Source organism: Lissotriton helveticus, chromosome 4_1 (genome assembly GCF_964261635.1).
Source record: "Lissotriton helveticus chromosome 4_1, aLisHel1.1, whole genome shotgun sequence".
Lineage (NCBI taxonomy): Eukaryota > Metazoa > Chordata > Amphibia > Caudata > Salamandridae > Lissotriton > Lissotriton helveticus.
Genome location: NC_136063.1, coordinates 858,498,133 through 858,517,298, shown reverse-complemented (window position 1 = coordinate 858,517,298; position 19,166 = coordinate 858,498,133).

The window sequence follows — 19,166 nt, the reverse complement described above, 5'->3', positions numbered from 1 at the left end:
CCTGGTCCCTGTATCTGGCCTACTCTCCATCGCAATTGATAAACTCATATGATGTGAAATTTGGGTTCTGCTGTGCTCAACCAAATGTCAATACTGTTTTATACAGATTAACAAATAATGCAGTGCACAAAATAGAGGGGATGATCACCCAACATCCACATTCGTAACCCTAAGGTTCTACATAAACATTACACAGCATTTGGTTGACATGAAGATTTGACAGAGCATAGTCTTCAGTCATTGTTTTTAATCTTGACTCCTATGGATACTTTATTTATGTTTAGCCAGAACATGTTTTATCGTAATCACGACTTCATTAGAGCTATAGATAAAAAAAACATTTAAATCATAACCTAATATTATGACCTCAGTTATTTATACCATGTATAAAAAACATAAGTTTGTGACTTAAAAAGTGAACTTTTGGTTGCATACAAACACAGTGAGCATTGTGTGAAAATCCATGCTGCAGGAACCAATACCGCAATCTATTTCACAACATAACATCGACTAAGCAAAGTTCCAATATTAAACGAAGGTTCATACTTAATTATTGCAAACGTAAGGAAACTTGAACTGTGCCACTTTAACACACCAATGATGTGAGCTTATGATATACATCCAACAGCAATAACAAAGTTCTACCAGTTATCACCAGAAAACTAGACACATTGCCCCAACATCACAAGATCTTCCCTGTTTAAAATAACCATGATTCAACGTGCATGTGTCAGAGTAAAAATCATATTAGTGTCTGTTACCTCCACATTATCGAAAAAGCACTCAGTCCTCTTGATAATATTCCGCTCCAATAAAACCAATATGATCCTGCAAAACATTACTATATCAGCTCAACTTTCCAAAGCCTATAACTTCAAGCCCATAAAAACAAAGGGGCATATTACCAACGTAAAGCGATATTTACCGCTAACGATGCTTAGCAACGAATTTTTTAACGCTAAGCATCGCCAGAAATTATCGCAGATAAACCTTGCTATTATCAAGGTTTATCGCAAATGCGATAAAAAACGGTCGCAATGCATGAATATCGCTGAAAAGTCAGCGATATTCATGCATTACCGAGCTAATGCTCTTAGCCATGTTATCCACCTCCCATTGGATAACATGGCTAAGAACTGCTCAGCGCAGGTGTTAGCTTTTGGAGATATTCGCGCTTAGCGCGAATATCTCCAAAAGTTGGTAATAGGAGATAGCGATGTTAGCGACTGTTTCCAGTCGCTAACATCTTGGCACGCCCACTTTGCATGTCATTAGTGATAAATATCACTGACATGCAAAGTGGGGCCCAAGATGGTCGCTATCTCCTACTAGCTGTCGCTAACTGGTGTTAGCGACAGCTAGGTAATAGGGAGATATTTTTACCTCCGCTTTCTTGGCTTTTAAAGCCAAAAAAGCGGAGATAAACCCCCTTGATAATATGCCCCAAAGATCTCATGTGACTCACACAAATTTCCTCGCACTTTTCTAGTGCAGTAAATTCTTACCAATTCCTGTATTAGGGTCTGTGGCTCATATCTAAAATAAAATACAACAAACTAAGTACTACTGCTGTATTCAGATAACGTTATATGGGCACTTCACAAGCAAGACTGATCCATTACCTGGTACTCACCCAACATATCTTGATGTATCCCACGGCGAGTGCGCTGCGGTAAATGGCATTCCGTTTAAGTGCCATCTTGGAATACCCTTTTATAGAGCAAGTTTCTAAACTATGACAACTCGCCCAACTATCACATGCACATATCACCTGACAAGAGGTTTCCACCACCAAGTAATATTATCATTCTGGAGTGTCCAAAACTTCATAGAAACATTACATATATCTGGATGTTCAAGTTACCGAACATAACTAAACGAAACACGACGTTCTGTTTAAATACCACCTCGGGATACCCTGTATGAAGTACACATTTTGGAACTCAAATTGAGCTAAATGACAACTTGCCCAACAGTCATATGCGCATATCTCTAACATGAGATTACCACTGTCCAGTAATACTGTCATGTACACCATTTTAGAGTGCCTAAAACTTCATATAGACATTCAGTGTATTCTGATGTTCAAATCAGCAAACACATCTAAACGAAACACTGAAACTGGTAATTACACGTCTGTTTCATCAGGCGTGAAAGGTGAAAATCATTACGATCATGAAACCTCTTGGACTATGTTTAGTGATAAATGCACAAACTATAATGAGCATGTGTGGGAAAGTGCCCCTTTTTGCATGGTTGCCCCCCACTTTTTGTCTAATGTTGATGTACTTTGACTAATTGCGCCCTGGGTTCCTGCCAACCAGGTACAAAGGGCCTATGTTCTTTCCCTAAACTGTACTGATGCAAAACCCAACTGGCACTGTCTGGCCACATGTAACTCCCTTGTAAAAAGTACCAAGGGTACCAAGGGCACGGTGACCAGTGAAGGCCTTTAAGGGCTGCACTACTTATTGTGCCACCGTTGGAGGCCCTGTAACTTTACACACACACACCATTATTGCAGGCTGCTTGTTTTGGTGTAGTACAAAGTGAAGTGTCAGTATGGCTTAAATCCCTATGTGCCATGAATAGAATCCACTGCCCTGGGATAAGTAAGCCACCCCTCTAGCTGGGTGCATTATACCAGTGGTGAAGGTACAGGTGCATGAGCCCTATACCCTTACAGTGTCTAAGTCAATTCTTAGACATTGTAAGTGCAATAATGCCATAAAGAGTATATGGTCTGGGAGTTTGTCATTACAAACTCCACAGCACCTTAATGGCTTTACTGAAAACTGGGAAGTTTGGTATCAAACTTCTCAGCACGTTAAACCCACACTGATGCCAGTGTGGGATTTAATGAAAAATGCACTCAGAGAGCATCTTAGAGATGCTCCTGAAAAATGACCTAACTCTAATGTCCTGACTGAGTGGCTGCTTGCCAGCTGCAACCACCAGACATGTTTTTTCACCCATGGGTTGAGAGCCTACTGCTCTCGGGGTCCTGAAATAAAGCAGATCCTGACAATAGATGCCAAGCCTCCTCCCCCAGGATGGGCAGGATTCATGAAGGGGAAGCTTCAAAAGCTTGCTGTCTTTGTAAGCTACATCATCGATTTGCTGCTCCCAGCACCTGGCCCCACCAGTTCTGACCCCCACTTTGGACAGTAGAATCTGCAGGAAAACTAAGTTAGGAAGAAAGGTGTGCCCATATTTGCCAACCCCACCACTCAGGTGGGGGAGGTGAGATGCAGCACAACTCTCAGTTCCCACCATCTTGCAGATGTGGTATCCAGCAAACCAGAGTGAGGCTTATGCCCCCCTCCCACTGGAAGGTGGCATAATAGGGAGTGTATCGACCCCAAGGAAGGGATCCATTGGTCCTGACAATAAGAAAGAAGAAGAGGGACTGAAGAAGCATTGCTGAAAGAAGAAGAGGAGGACACCAACTGACTTGGCCCCAGCCCTACCAGCCAGTCACAACCTTGAACTTTCTCTAGCGAAATCCCGGTGTGTCCTGCAGCCAGCAGCCCCCAAGAACCCAGTGAACCTGCCCTGCCTTCCCAAACCAGATTTTGTCTCCTGTAAGCACTAGATTTGCTCACCAACAGACGCTGGCTCCAGCCAAATTTGCGAGTCTGCACCACTTAGCACCCGACGCCCACAGCCAGAGTTCGAGTGGCCCAACACCATGAGGAGGTCTCCTCGGCAATCCCGACCTGGGATTTGTGGATCACTGACCTGCCTCAAGTCTCTAACTGACTCCTTTCGGGGGATGCCCTGAACGGTAAGAAAAACCTTACACCAAAAAGCACCCCTGCACCCGATGTTCCATGGCCTTGGGTGCCCCAACAAACAGTGTCTCAGCATCTCCAGGCATTACAACTTGCCTCTCCAACTGGTGGTCACCTCCAGAAGATCTTTGTCCCAGAGCCTGCAGTGTTTTTTGCAACCGGAGAATCCCCAATGAAATCAACAGTTCACCCGATGCCAAAACAGTACCCTGAACCCAGACACCCATGTGTTGCTGTGGGTTCACCTTGTGTGCTAAATCGGATCCCCCTTTACCCTGAACCTAACACCAGGTGCTTTGCTCCCACAACCTTGTGGCCTGCTCATGAGCAGCCACCACCCGAAAGTCCCAATTGGATAACTTTGGTCCTCAGCACTCTGCACCTGGCCGCCCTAGTGCCGATGAGGGTGCTCTGAGAGTAGAAAAAGTTACTTAATATGTAACAAGCAAAGTAATCCAAAAAGTAACTGCAAAGTAATTTTGACTGTTGACTTACGTGTATACAAACCAATTGCATCCAACTGCATTTCAATTGTATTTCAACTGCAATATACCTACAAAGTATTATTTTGCTTACCTGCACTAGGCCTGGCTTGATTCTAGAAATAAAATAATTAAATAATATTTTTATACAAACAAATTGGTCTGAGTTCAGTCTTTGATCTTTGAGTGTGTAAACATCATTTCTTGCCTGAGTGCTTAACACTACCCTCTGATGAAGCCTTACTGCTCACCCACACTACCACAAATAGAGAATAAGGTATTATCTCCTTTTCCCGCTGCCTACCTTTGGGTTCCACTAGACTCTGTGCACAATATACCTTACTTTGGTATAGTATATACAGAGTCAGCTTCCTACAGCACGCCAATAGTTTCAAGTTTCATGTTTATTGTTTGATTAATTAAAATCATTACAACCCCCCCTAGAGAAATAGAATACATCTGCACAAGCGACTAAGATTATCATGCAATAAAAAAGATCGAAATGCATCACTATTTTGTCTTACAAAAAGTACATGTCTATAAAATTCAGTTGTTAAAAATAGTACTTTAACAGTTTTATAACTCGAGTAACAAAAGTTTTTTTTTTTTAGATATTTACCCCCTAAAAAAGGGTGTGGGGTGATTTTACATGAGTTTATATTTAGTCTTCCTCAGCTTGCAATAGGAAACTATTGACAAGTTTCATGAATTTGACTCCTCGGCAAGCCAGGATACAAGATGAGCCCTCAACCAGCGTATAACTGCTTGCCTGCTGGACCGGATGTTCAGTTCGTTAAAGATAGCTTTCAGGTACTGTCTCCTTTGGCTTAGGATGGCTGGACAGGCGCATAGCAAGTGGATTAGGGTTTCTTTTTTAAATCCACATAGTCAACAGGATTCTGAATTAAAAACTGGTTTCCATGAGGGGTATAGGTCCTTGGAGTCATGCACGCCCATTCTAAACTTTAAAAAACACGTTTTTAGATAAGAGCTGAAATAGGCAGCTAAATAAGCTTGTGGCTTTGAGAACCTGTACGATTTTATAACTGTCCATCCATGCCACCTCCTGATAAGCCCCATTTTATCCTCCAGTAAAGATTTCTTTTTGGCCGCCACATTTACTATTTTGTTGAAGGATCCTCTATCCATCACATTGTCCCATGCTGGTTGCAGTTCCAACTTAAACAGAGAGGTACTCAGGAAGGTCCCCCATGAGTTTTGCGTTTCCTGCTCCCTCTGAAACTTAATTTCGTCCCAGCATAGGCTGTTCACAGTGCCCGAGTCGGAGGAGCGGAGAGTATGGCAACATTTTATGAAGTTACTCATTCCCCTGTATTTCTGATGCTGGAGACCAAATTCCAGTCGGACCTGGGCAGGCGAGGCACATTTCGGCAGATCAAAAACAGCTTTGTACATTTTTGACTGTAACTCGTTCTGTAGGTGCGAGTCTTTGCCACACCAAGGGACCAAGCCGTAGGACAAACTGGGTTGGATTTGAGCGGCTATTACTTTTAGCAAGTGGGGATAGTTCGGGCAGTCCAATTTTTTACGTATTAATCTATAGGCGTAGATCAGTGATTGGGCCTTAGCTTTGAGGGCCAGTTTATGTTCTTTATGAATTGTACCCTGCCTGATTGTTACGCCCAAGTATTTGTATGAACTTTTTTCTTCAACGTTAGCCTCATTGACCATCCATTTGAACTTTAATTTTCTGCTATCAACTAGGCGGACAATTTTTGTTTTCTCCTTATTTATCTCCAGCTGTTCCTTGTCCAAATAGGATGCCAGATTGTTTATTGATATCTATAACCCCACTGGGGTTTGGCTCAGCAAGACTTTGTCATCTGCATATTGGAGGATTGCAACCGGCTCGTTGGCTAATTTCGGGGGGTGACAGTCTGGTTTTTCAATGTATGGAGCTATGTCAGTTAAGTACAGGTTAAAAAGGCTGGGGGCCAGAACACAGCCTTGTTTCAGTCCCCTTTGTGTGTGAATACTTGCTGTAGTACTCAACCCATTTCCCAGCTTGACTCTTGCCCAAGTATCCGTATACAAAGTGACAATGGCGTTGAGCAGTACGTTCGGCAAGCCCCATCTGTTGAGTTTTTTCCATAGGTGACTCCTGCTCACTCTGTTGAATGTGGATTTAATGTCCACAAAACAGGTGAACAGGCGGAGTTTCCTTCTTTGAGCTTGTTCCGTCAAAAGTGCTAGAGTTGCGAGGTTGGATAGAGTACCCATACCTTGCCTAAATCCTGTCTGGAATTTGGGAATGATGTTTTTTTCCTTCATCCAACCTTGCAACTGGATTAGCAGGCAAGATGCATACAATTTTGCTTCGACGTCAATCAGTGAGATAAGTCTGTAGTTTCCCGGCTTACAGTGATCTTCCTTTTTGAATATGGTGTGGATGATGGTCCCCCTCCAGGAAGCCGGGATGTTGGACTTCGAATAAATCTCATTGAAGACTGGGGTGAGGATGGGAGACCACATCTCTGGGTTATTCCTAAAAATTGCATTCGGTATACCGTTTGGGCCAGCCGCTCCCTGAGACTTTAGTTTCATTATGAGACCACTTAACTCTTTCACATTTGCCAGGGAGTTTGGCTCATTGATGAAAGAATTCGATTGAGATGTAATGTCTTCTGCAGAGACCGGAGTGGATGAGGCTTGGACTTCCTTCTGTTCGTGGTGTAGCCCATGAGGTAATTTTTTGGGACCCATCGTAGATTTGTTAAACAGGGTTTTCAAGTGGGCAATCCATATATCAGCACCAATTCCTGCCTCTTGCTGCAGTGTTGGACCAGATGTTAATGTATTTACTATGCCCCAGAAATAGCGGCTGTTGGATCTTTTACTGGCAGATAATAGTTGCAGCCAAATGGACACTGTATGCGCTGTTTTTGTTCTTTCCATGTTCCTCCTGTACGTGCGCCTTAGTGCGTGCAACTTTGTTTTTCTTGTTTTGAACCCTTTTCTCCAACTCGAGATAGGCGTCGCACTTCTCTCGCGATCTCATTTTTTTGCATTTTGAGATCTAGATTGAACCACGGATCCCTTCTGGTGACTTTTGTTGAAATCCGTCCCATGGTAACTGGGAAATTTAAGACCAAAAACTCGGTCAATCGCTCCCAGTGGATTACGTGAGCATGTTCTGGTGCGGGACCTTGGATTTCTTTGAAAGCCTTGACTTGCTCCTGAATGGATTGTGGGGCCACTGCTCGCCATTTTAGTTTACAAAGATTGAACGTTTCTGGCGGCTGCATGATGGTATTGTACTTTTGAGCGATTCTTGTTTTGCTCTTCAAGTTCAGAGTCAACGGAAGATGGTCACTTTCAGCTCGTGGGATAATTCTAAAGTTGTTGATTTGTAGAAGCAGGTTATTGCTGATTATTATGAAGTCTATTGTTGAGGCGACCTTTCCGCTCAGATATGTTGCCGTGGCTGGCGAATCTCCTGGGGCTTTACCGTTCATGATTGTCATGTCGAGTGCTGCTAGTTTACGAACAAGCTCGGTCGCACCCTGGGAGGATTTACTGTTTCTTCCCCATTCAGTCGTTAGAAGATTGCTGTTAAAGTCGCCTGAGATCACTATTTGGGTATTCACATGGCTTTTCTGCAATGACTATCAATTGAAACCAAGCGGGTCCAAATTCCAAATGTTTTACCTGGTTGATTATAAATCATTAAGTCATATACCGTAATGCCAGGCAGTCTGACCAACTCAACCAAATCCACTTTCTACCTTACAAGAAAATGGTTCAAGGGGAACATATTCCTAATGTTACAGTGGTCACATGTGGTTCAATGTCCACGTCGATCAAAGCCCAGTACAGTCTCACTCAACAGGTTATTCAAATCAATGATGTATATATATTCCCAATAAAAATAGCCCCTATTGAATATAGGGCTGAGGACACTGCTATGATCTCGTGATGGGAATGAAATACATCACCCGCATGTTATACATATTCCACATAACATCAATCCCCGTAAAAATATTGTAATTCATGATCATTGTTGAGACCTTTTTCCACTGCCTGCAATCACATTGAAGCTAATGGGGATATTGATAGAAAATGCAGGGAGGAAGGTTGCCAAATTATTGCAGGAAATCCAGGCATCGGAGAAGGGAATTATCGATTTAAATTTACCAGAGCCCACAAAATAAAATTATGATATTCTGAGTGACATATTGTTTACACATCAGGAAGATATAAAACAGAAGAAGGCCAGAAAATTAAATTGAAGACAGATGAGGCGGACTTTGCTACTGGAAGGGTGTTCACCTTTTAAAAAAACATGATCAATTTGTAAGGAGAGGCACTGACAATAACCAGAGGATCCTACTTCAATTAGCAATAGTTTTAAAACTGCAGAAACTAGGCTTTAGTGGTAGGCCTGGAGTCATGTTTATCTAGTCACATTGTTGGATGGCACATTCATGCTATATTCCATAGGTGACTTTTAACTTTCCATGCCATGGGTATATTTTGGTACACCCTATACTATGGTCTTATATGAAAATTAAATAGTTAAAATAGGTAGCAAGCCAATTGCTAAATGTTTTAGTAATCAGAGCACATACAATGAAACATGGCCAGCAGTGTTCCAGTGCAGAGAGGCATGAAAATCAGTAGCAACAGCCCACAAACAAAAGGGGGTGGCCATGCAAAAAGAGACACTTTCTCACACCTTCTCTTTTGTCTGGCTGTTGAACTTGTAAATACTGATTCAAATGGATTGTGTTTTCTCCTGATGACCCAAAATGCATTGAGCGTGAAACAATATTTCAAAGTGGACATTAATTTAGAAAATTGATTTGATGTTCAATTGTAAAATTAATACATACATTTTCATAGAAGTGTAATGCCTGGATAATAACTAAGGGGCATATTAGCAAGAAGCTCGTTAAAATTATCGCCATTTAGGGGCAGGAAACTGCTGCTAAAGCGGTGATAATGCTGTACAAAAGGGGGTGGTGATGGACGGAGCATCTGAACCAATCAACCACTCACACCCAGTCAACAGATCTGGGTTTAATCCATCATCGTTCTTTAACCCAACCCGGCAACCCTAGTTCAGACATGGCCATATGCAAATCAGTCTGACCCTGTGCCTCATGGGAACAGTCCAGCCCGAACTGCCAAGCCATGCCTTCCCTGGACCGGAAACAAGCTTCCTAGGACCGGTTTCTGGCATTTCAGCCGTCTTCAGCCAGGCTTGCTTGAATCAGTGGCAAAGTGAGCAAGGGACTCACGTCTGAGCATACCCTGCCAACTTATGGCGACAAAGCGGTACAAAAGGGGGTGGTGATGGATGGAGCATCTGAAGCAATTAAACACTCACACCCAGTCAACAGAGCTGGGTTTAATCCATCACCGTTCTTTAGCCCACTCTGCCACCCCAGTTCAGACATGGCCATATGCAAATCAGTCGGACCCAGTGCATCATGGGAACAGTCCAGCCCGAACTGCCAAGCCATACCTTCCCTGGACCGGAAACAAGCTTCCTAGGACCGGTTTCTGGCATTCCAGCCGTCTTCAGCCAGGCTTGCTTGAATCCAGTGGCAAAGTGAGCAAGGGACTCACGTCTGAGCATACCCTGCCAACACGCGGTGATAATGGACTTGCTGATATGGGTTATAGAAGCCCAGGTTAGAAGTGCAGGACATCTAACCTGGGCTTCTATTGGAATTCTATAACGCACATTAGCAAGCCCATTATCATCGCTAAAACAGCGATAATTTGAATAAGCTTCTTGCTAATATGCCCCTAAATGCATTAATACAAGCGGGCGAAGGTTACTTAGATGCTATTAAAGGAGAATATAAGAGATAACCGAACTTTTGCAATTAGCTGTGTTCAAAAAGTCACAAAAAATGATTTGTTGCATAGAAGCAGTTGGCCCTTGAGTCTGGTATATGACAATCAATAAACACCAAGATCCCTATACCTGGGACGATTAATACATTTAGTAGACATGAGTACACATCACTCAGGTTGTATTTTTTATTAACATACCAGAGTGACCCCCTGCTATCTATCGCAGTGAGGTATAGATCCTCTAATGTCTTATTGTCCCCACTAGATCTACTGTTCCAAAAAGGTTACTAAGTTCTCAACTCAAACAGTGTCCAGGACAATGTCCAACAAATGTCTGCCTTCTTTCCTGGCAGTACATATAACCACACTCAACCACATGTGCACAAACCTTAAGGAAAAAATGTGTGGTGGAGCGGAAGGCACCTCACGGGCGAACAACCCTCGGGGATGTTGGCAGATGTTACCAACTCAATGCCCCTTTCTCATCATCGGTTGCCTTCCAGTCCCAAAAGAAAAACAAACTGGGTACAACACATAAAATGAAATGCGTGTAAAGGTGCTAAATAAAGAGTTTTTACAACATTAACTCATAAAGGACAGAGTGACATAAAATCAACAGACACACCCACTCAATTACTTTATTCTTCGTTTTAGTGTGAACTGATGATTTAAAAAAGAGGTTGGTAGCTTAGTATCGCCTACCAGTACCTGATACCGACATGTTTCACTGCCCCAATAATTTCGGGATGATATATGGTCCTGGTTCCGTACTGTACGATTGATATCTCAATCGTTTTTAAACGAATCGAAGTGTGATTCGGTCAGCCGGTATGAGCTGCCCATGCTGGCCTGGGTGTCCAGAAAGGATGTTCTCAAAATTGGTGCAGTGACCGAGTGTTGAATACCCTGATGAATCTGCCGAAATTATTGGGGCAGTGAAACATGTCGGTATCAGGTACTGGTAGGCGATACTAAGCTACCAACCTCTTTTTTAAATCATCAGTTCACACTAAAACGAAGAATAAAGTAATTGAGTGGGTGTGTCTGTTAATTTTATGTCACTCTGTCCTTTATGAGTTAATGTTATAAAAACTCTTTATTTAGCACCTTTACACGCATTTCATTTTATGTGTTGTACCCAGTTTGTTTTTCTTTTGGGACTGGAAGGCAACCGATGATGAGAAAGGGGCATTGAGTTGGTAACATCTGCCAACATCCCCGAGGGTTGTTCGCCCGTGAGGTGCCTTCCGCTCCACCACACATTTTTTCCTTAAGGTTTGTGCACATGTGGTTGAGTGTGGTTATATGTACTGCCAGGAAAGAAGGCAGACATTTGTTGGACATTGTCCTGGACACTGTTTGAGTTGAGAACTTAGTAACCTTTTTGGAACAGTAGATCTAGTGGGGACAATAAGACATTAGAGGATCTATACCTCACTGCGATAGATAGCAGGGGGTCACTCTGGTATGTTAATAAAAAATACAACCTGAGTGATGTGTACTCATGTCTACTAAATGTATTAATCGTCCCAGGTATAGGGATCTTGGTGTTTATTGATTGCTTAGAGTGGAGGGCGATCCCTTACATACCTTTCCATAACCCTCTTGGCTCCTTTTTGCTATTGTGTGTCTGGTATATGACAACCCTTGTGTAGTGAGCCATGCAGACAAAAAGTATTGATGGAGAAAATCTTCTAATGTTTATTGAAGTATTTCAACATTTTTTTTATAGAATAAATAATGCATGCTTATAAAGTATACAGCCAGCCTGGCCATGGCACAATTGTTGTAAAACAACAAAAGAGTGTTGTGGGAGAAGTGTGTAAGCACTAGACACAGAGAAGAAATCTCCCTGAAGAAGTCACAGTTGAAATCAGCGGGGTTTTTTTTAGGAAGCCCTCACTCACCACCCTGGGCGGTGACATGCTTCATCATTGGGCCCACCAGGAGAAGCCGAATGCCTCCCTGGTGTGCTACAACACCAGATTACTGCGGAGCAGGTTCTTTGTGGCAAAAGTGTCAAAAAGAAATGTGAATTAAAAATGTCAGAAACTGCACCATACGGAATTTTTTTTATTCAATGGTCAGTTTGACATAAGTAAAATATGTGTGGGAAACTTACCAGTTAATGACTCAGTTGTTTCCACTTAAAGTGGGGTCAACATGTTTCTGCCCGTCTATGTGTCATTTACTGGGCTTTCATCAGGACCGTCAGGTGGTGTACCTCAGTGGTATGGGCGCGCTAAGGCCCACCCTTACCAGAGGACGTGAAAGTTAAAAACAAGTGTGTAAAATAAAGTGCAACAACCAAACAAAAGTGATGGGAAACCTTCAATTTGAGGTCCCTGTACTGTCTGAAAGAAAAGGACATACATACACAAAAGACAAACAACACACAGTTAGTGCGATCCATCTCAAGGGTTTTTTGCAGCGTAAAAACTCTGTGTGGATGTGCTTGAGACTACTGAGAAGGTGATCATGGTGCCATAAACGCTATTTTAGTGCAAGAAAACGCCGTCCTATAGGTGGGAACAGCGTAGAAACATGAACTATGTCACGTAGAAATGGCCGTTAAACAGATCGGCCGGTAACACAATACTCGTGGTTAGGTGATCAAACTACCCCGAAAATGGGGCAAAAGGTGATGTAAAGTATGGCGTCAAAAAAGAAATAATTGACAAATACTGGACAAGGTTCTCACTTGTAATGCACAAGATCCACACCCCATGGGTCTCGGGAGGGGGGGGAAGCGACAATGGCACACCCTGTGGAAGGATAACAAGAAAGGCGAAAAACGGAGTTAAAACAAAGGAAAGAGTGTGCACAGATTACTTATCTGATTGGAAGTAAGGGTGGTCTGGAGATCTTACGCCCGCAATGCCTCCCACCCGTTTTGCACCTAGCGTCTCCTGCTACCGGACTCCGTGCATATGGGGCAATGGTGGAAAAAAGCTAAAGTGTGGTGCTGACAGGGGCGGCGACTGCTGGCCCAGGCGGGAATAGCCAATCCCTGGAAGGACTGCAAGTGAGGCTTGGGAGAGGCAGCCAATCAGGTTACAGCATCATTGTGAGGCTTGGATAGTGAGCATGTGAGTCATAGGGACCTATCAGAGAGTCCAGCCAAGAAGAGGCTTGGAACTCAGGATGGAAATGAACTTCATTACCTAATAGCCAATCCCTGGAAGGACTGAAAGTGAGGCTTGGGAGAGGCAGCCAATCAGGTTACAGCATCACTGTGAGGTTTGGATAGTGAGCATGTGAGTCAGAGGAACCTATCAGAGAGTCCGGCCAAGAAGAGGCTTGGAACTCAGGATGGAAATGAACATCATTAACTTTATTTAATCGAAAAAAAAACTACATTAGTTTTTTGTGATCAGTTTTTTGGATCGGGAGAGCGATATAATTAGATGCTTTATTGACTGGTTAAGGTGGAATTACACAGGAACAAAAAGTGGAACTCGCAAAAAAGTAATTCAAATATTAAAAACAAAATGTTCAGTCTTGAGTAAGGATGCCCCAATAATAGGCAAAGGTAAGCAAGGTTATTGATTAGTGAATTGCATGGCAAAGCGTTCAGTGTTTTGCAAAATTCCCTCTGTAACAAAGAAGGGTAAGCGAGGTGGTTGTGTAGCCCATCACAATTGTTACCGCTTCAGTACTGAGCTCCAGGGAATTTGATCGTTAAGGCCATCGCGATGGGTACCCAATCTATAGACCCAGCGTTGTTCCTTTTCAAAAAGGAGGCTGGCAGTGTTTTTTTCGGTTGTGATTTGTTCTATGATGGTCCAATGTAAATCATTTGGAGTGTGATTATTTTGGAGAAAATGCTCACTCATCCTTGTTGTGATCTTGCGACATCTGATGTTGCTGCAATGCTCGCAGATTCGTTGTTTTACCTTGCGAGTGGTCATGCCCACATATCTTTTTAGACAGGGGCACGTGATCAAGTAATTAACGTTGGTGGAATTACAGTTAGTGTGTGTCCTTTGTGTCCAAGTCTTGCCTGGTTCTAAGGAGAGTTCTTTAGTGTGTGTGGTCAAGTGACACACACTGCAGTTGGAACAGGGATAGTGCCCGACAATAGGTGGTAGACCCCACACGTTTGTGACGGATCTCTCAACGTGAGAGTTTGACACTGGTCCTTTCGGACGCGTGTGCACCAAGGAGTCTTTTAGACTTCTGCCTTTTTTGAACGAAAAGAGAGGTTTTTTGCCAGGTCCTCTTGTTGCTAGTCACTATCTTCCAGTGTTTGTTGATGGACTTTTTCATGGCGTCATATAAACAACTATAAGTTGTCACACAGGTAAGGGGAATCTCTGCTGGTTCCCTGATGTTATCCTCCAGAAGTGCTTCCTGTGGTTGGTTCCTGGCACGTTATTTCCTTTCTCCAGGATTTTATTGGGATAGCCTCTTGCTCTGAGTTTGTTTGTAAGATCCCCAGCTTGTATTTTGTAGTCTTTGATGTCGCTACAGTTCCTGCGTATCCGAAGGTACTGCCCGTAGGGCAGGTTTTCTCTGAGGGGTCTGGGGTGATGACTGGAGAACTCAAGGAGGTTGTTCTTTGCAGATGGTTTATAATGAGTTCTAGTTGTTAGAAGCGTTCCTTGTACTGTGATCACCACATCCAAAAATACCACTGACTGTTTACTTGAGCAGTGTGTACATTTCAGGTAAGGATCAAGGGTATTGATCCACCTGAAGAACTCTTCGAGTTCTCTCTCGTCCCCTTTCCAGATAAGGATGATGTCATCGATATACCTCCTCCATAATCCTATGGAGGAGATAAAGGGATTATTGGTGGGCAGTATATGTTTAGTCTCAAAATTGTAGACATACAGCCCCGCTACACTAGGAGCAAAGGTACTGCCCATGGAGGTTTCAGTAGACTGAAGAAAAAGCTTTCCTTGGTACTCAAAGTAATTTTCTTTCAGAGCCATGGTCGCACATTACGGTATGAATTCTTTGTGCGTTTGGTATTCCCAGGGGATAGAGTCTAAAGCTGTTCCTATGACTCTAAGGGTGTCGTCCTGTGGGATACTCATGTAAAGGCTCTCGATGTCAAGAGTAGCCAGGGTGATGGAACCTTCAGGGAATGTGATTTGTTCTAGTAATTGTAGGAGGTTTTTTGTGTCTCTCAGGTACGTGGATGTATTTTGTATGAGTGGTTTAAGGTAGTGATCACAAAAAGTGGAAAGAGGTTCGAGCACAGAGCCGATACCCGACACAATAGGTCTGCCCGGTGGAGGAGTTTTGTTTTTGTTCGTTTTTGGCAGAGTATAGAAATATGGGATTGTACTGCCTCCTGCCGTGAGATATGCCGCCTCGTGTCTGGAAATCTGGTCATTCTCTTCTGCATCCTTGACCATGTTATGGATGCGTTCTTTCATTTCTGGGGTAGGGTCTATAGAGAGCGGGGTGTAGTTGGTTCTATTATCCAGGAGATCCCGACACATTTTGTCATATTCCTGGGTGTTCTGGATCACCAAGCCACTGCCCTTATTCGCTGGTTTAATTGTTATTGATTTGTCATTTTTAAGGTCTTCGAGTGCCTGGTACTCTGAAGTTGAGAAATTCCTAAAGGGAGTAGGGGTGGGTAAAGTTTCCATGTCATTGAATACTGCCTGTTCAAATGCTGTTATTTCGGTAGGGACTGTGTGTGGAGGTGGAACAAAAGTTGATTTCAATCTTAAGTTGGTATCTGCGCTAGGTGTAATGTCATTTGTTCAGTCCACAGTAGACTCAAAGAAAGCCTTGAGTTTTAATTTCCTGAAGAACTCTGATAGTTCACAATGGAGTTTGAACTTATCAGGTCTCGCAGTTGGTACAAATCCTAGGCCTTTCTCTAGTACCTTGGTTTGCGACGGGCTCAGGGTTTTGTCAGAGAGATTGGTTATTAGACTCCCTGCGCACTCGTGCCCGGTGCTGATGACTTGCTCCTGGTTTGGTTCCCCACAAGGGTGGGCCTTAGCGCGCCCATACCGCCGAGGTACACCACCTGACGGTCCTGATGAAAGCCCAGTAAATGACACATAGACGGGCAGAAACATGTTGACCTCACTTTAAGTGGAAACAACCGAGTCATTAACTGGTAAGTTTCCCACACATATTTTACTTATGTCAAACTGACCATTGAATAAAAAAAATTCCGTATGGTACAGTTTCTGACATTTTTAATTCACATTTCTTTTTGACACTTTTGCCACAAAGAACCTGCTCCGCAGTAATCTGGCGTTGTAGCACACCAGGGAGGCATTCGGCTTCTCCTGGTGGGCCCGATGATGAAGCATGTCGCCACCCAGGGTGGTGAGTGAGGGCTTCCTAAAAAAAAAACGCTGATTTCCACTGTGACTTCTTCAGGGGGATTTCTTCTCTGTGTCTAGTGCTTACACACTTCTCCCACGACACTCTTTTGTTGTTTTACAAGATTTAACAGAGGGACCAAGAGTGTCCTTTTCCCTCTCTCTCAATTTGTTATTACTGATTAAGCAGCGGATAGCTGTGAGAGTTACCTTTATTCTTATTCTTTCACTCTCTTCCAACTGTCAAACATGGCGTACTTCGGCCTTACATACTTAGAGGAAGAGGTAGATGCACTACTTGCAGATCCAAATCTTTTTGCTGATCCAGCAATATCACAAGCCATTTCCCACACTTCGGAATGGGAAAAACTGACGGAGCAAAAACCTGAACAGATTAGAACAATCCTACATGGAACCATTTTAAAACAATACCTATCAACCAACACTGCACCGAAAGGCCTGCTGGTTACAAATGCCCCGCAAATCTTTCTGAATGACGCCACATTCCGTAAAGAATGGGCCATGATCGCATGGCATTGTACGCGTGATTGGTTGGTTTTAATCATAAAGATATACAAAAGGGGATGATGGACGGAGCGTTTGAGCAAATCAAACACTCACCCCCAGTCAACTGATCTGGGTTTAATCCATCACCATTCTTTAGCCCACTCAGCCACCCCATTTCAGACATGGCTATATGCAAATCAGTCTGACCCTGTGCCTTATGGGAACAGTCCAGCCCGAACTGCCAAGCCATGTCTTCCATGGACCGGAAACAAGCATCCTGGGACCAGTTTCGGATTCATAATCCTCATCAGCCAGGCTATCTTGAATCCAGTGGCCAAGTGAGCAAGGGACTCACGGCTGAGCATACCCTGCCACACTTAGGGCGAACAAAGCGATACAAAAGGGGGTGATGGACGGAGCGTTTGAGCAAATCAAACACTCACCCCCAGTCAACTGATCTGGGTTTAATCCATCACCATTCTTTAGCCCACTCAACCACCCCATTTCAGACATGGCTATATGCAAATCAGTCTGACCCTGTGTCTTATGGGAACAGTCCAGCCCGAACTGCCAAGCCATGTCTTCCATGGACCGGAAACAAGCATCCTGGGACCGGTTTCGGATTCATAATCCTCATCAGCCAGGCTATCTTGAATCCAGTGGCCAAGTGAGCAAGGGACTCACGTCTGAGCATACCCTGCCACACTTAGGGCGAACAAAGCGATACAAAAGGGGACGATGGACGGAGCGTTTGAGCAAATCAAACACTCACCCCCAGTCAACTGATCTGGGTTTAATCCATCACCATTCTTTAGCCCACTCAGCCACCCCATTTCAGACATGGCTATATGCAAATCAGTCTGAGCCTGTGCCTTATGGGAACAGTCCAGCCCGAACTGCCAAGCCATGTCTTCCATGGACCGGAAACAAGCATCCTGGGACCGGTTTCGGATTCATAATCCTCATCAGCCAGGCTATCTTGAATCCAGTGGCCAAGTGAGCAAGGGACTCACGTCTGAGCATACCCTGCCACACTTAGGGTGAACAAAGCGATACAAAAGGGGATGATGGACGGAGCGTTTGAGCAAATCAAACACTCACCCCCAGTCAACTGATCTGGGTTTAATCCATCACCATTCTTTAGCCCACTCAGCCACCCCATTTCAGACATGGCTATATGCAAATCAGTCTGAGCCTGTGCCTTATGGGAACAGTCCAGCCCGAACTGCCAAGCCATGTCTTCCATGGACCGGAAACAAGCATCCTGGGACCGGTTTCGGATTCATAATCCTCATCAGCCAGGCTATCTTGAACCCAGTGGCCAAGTGAGCAAGGGACTCACGTCTGAGCATACCCTGCCACACTTAGGGCGAACAAAGCGATACAAAAGGGGATGATGGACAGAGCGTTTGAGCAAATCAAACACTCACCCCCAGTCAACTGATCTGGGTTTAATCCATCACCATTCTTTAGCCCACTCAGCCACCCCATTTCAGACATGGCTATATGCAAATCAGTCTGACCCTGTGCCTTATGGGAACAGTCCAGCCCGAACTGCCAAGCCATGTCTTCCATGGACCGGAAACAAGCATCCTGGGACCGGTTTCGGATTCATAATCCTCATCAGCCAGGCTATCTTGAATCCAGTGGCCAAGTGAGCAAGGGACTCACGTCTGAGCATACCCTGCCACACTTAGGGCGAACAAAGCGATACAAAAGGGGATGATGGACGGAGCGTTTGAGCAAATCAAACACTCACCCCCAGTCAAGTGATCTGGGTTTAATCCATCACCATTCTTTAGCCCACTCAGCCACCCCATTTCAGACATGGCTATATGCTAATCAGTCTGACCCTGTGCCTTATGGGAACAGTCCAGCCCGAACTGCCAAGCCATGTCTTCCATGGACCGGAAACAAGCATCCTGGGACCGGTTTCGGATTCATAATCCTCATCAGCCAGGCTATCTTGAATCCAGTGGCCAAGTGAGCAAGGGACTCACGTCTGAGCATACCCTGCCACACTTAGGGCGAACAAAGCGATACAAAAGGGGATGATGGACGAAGCGTTTGAGAAAATCAAACACTCACCCCCAGTCAACTAATCTGGGTTTAATCCATCACCATTCTTTAGCCCACTCAGCCACCCCATTTCAGACATGGCTATATGCAAATCAGTCTGACCCTGTGCCTTATGGGAACAGTCCAGCCCGAACTGCCAAGCCATGTCTTCCATGGACCGGAAACAAGCATCCTGGGAC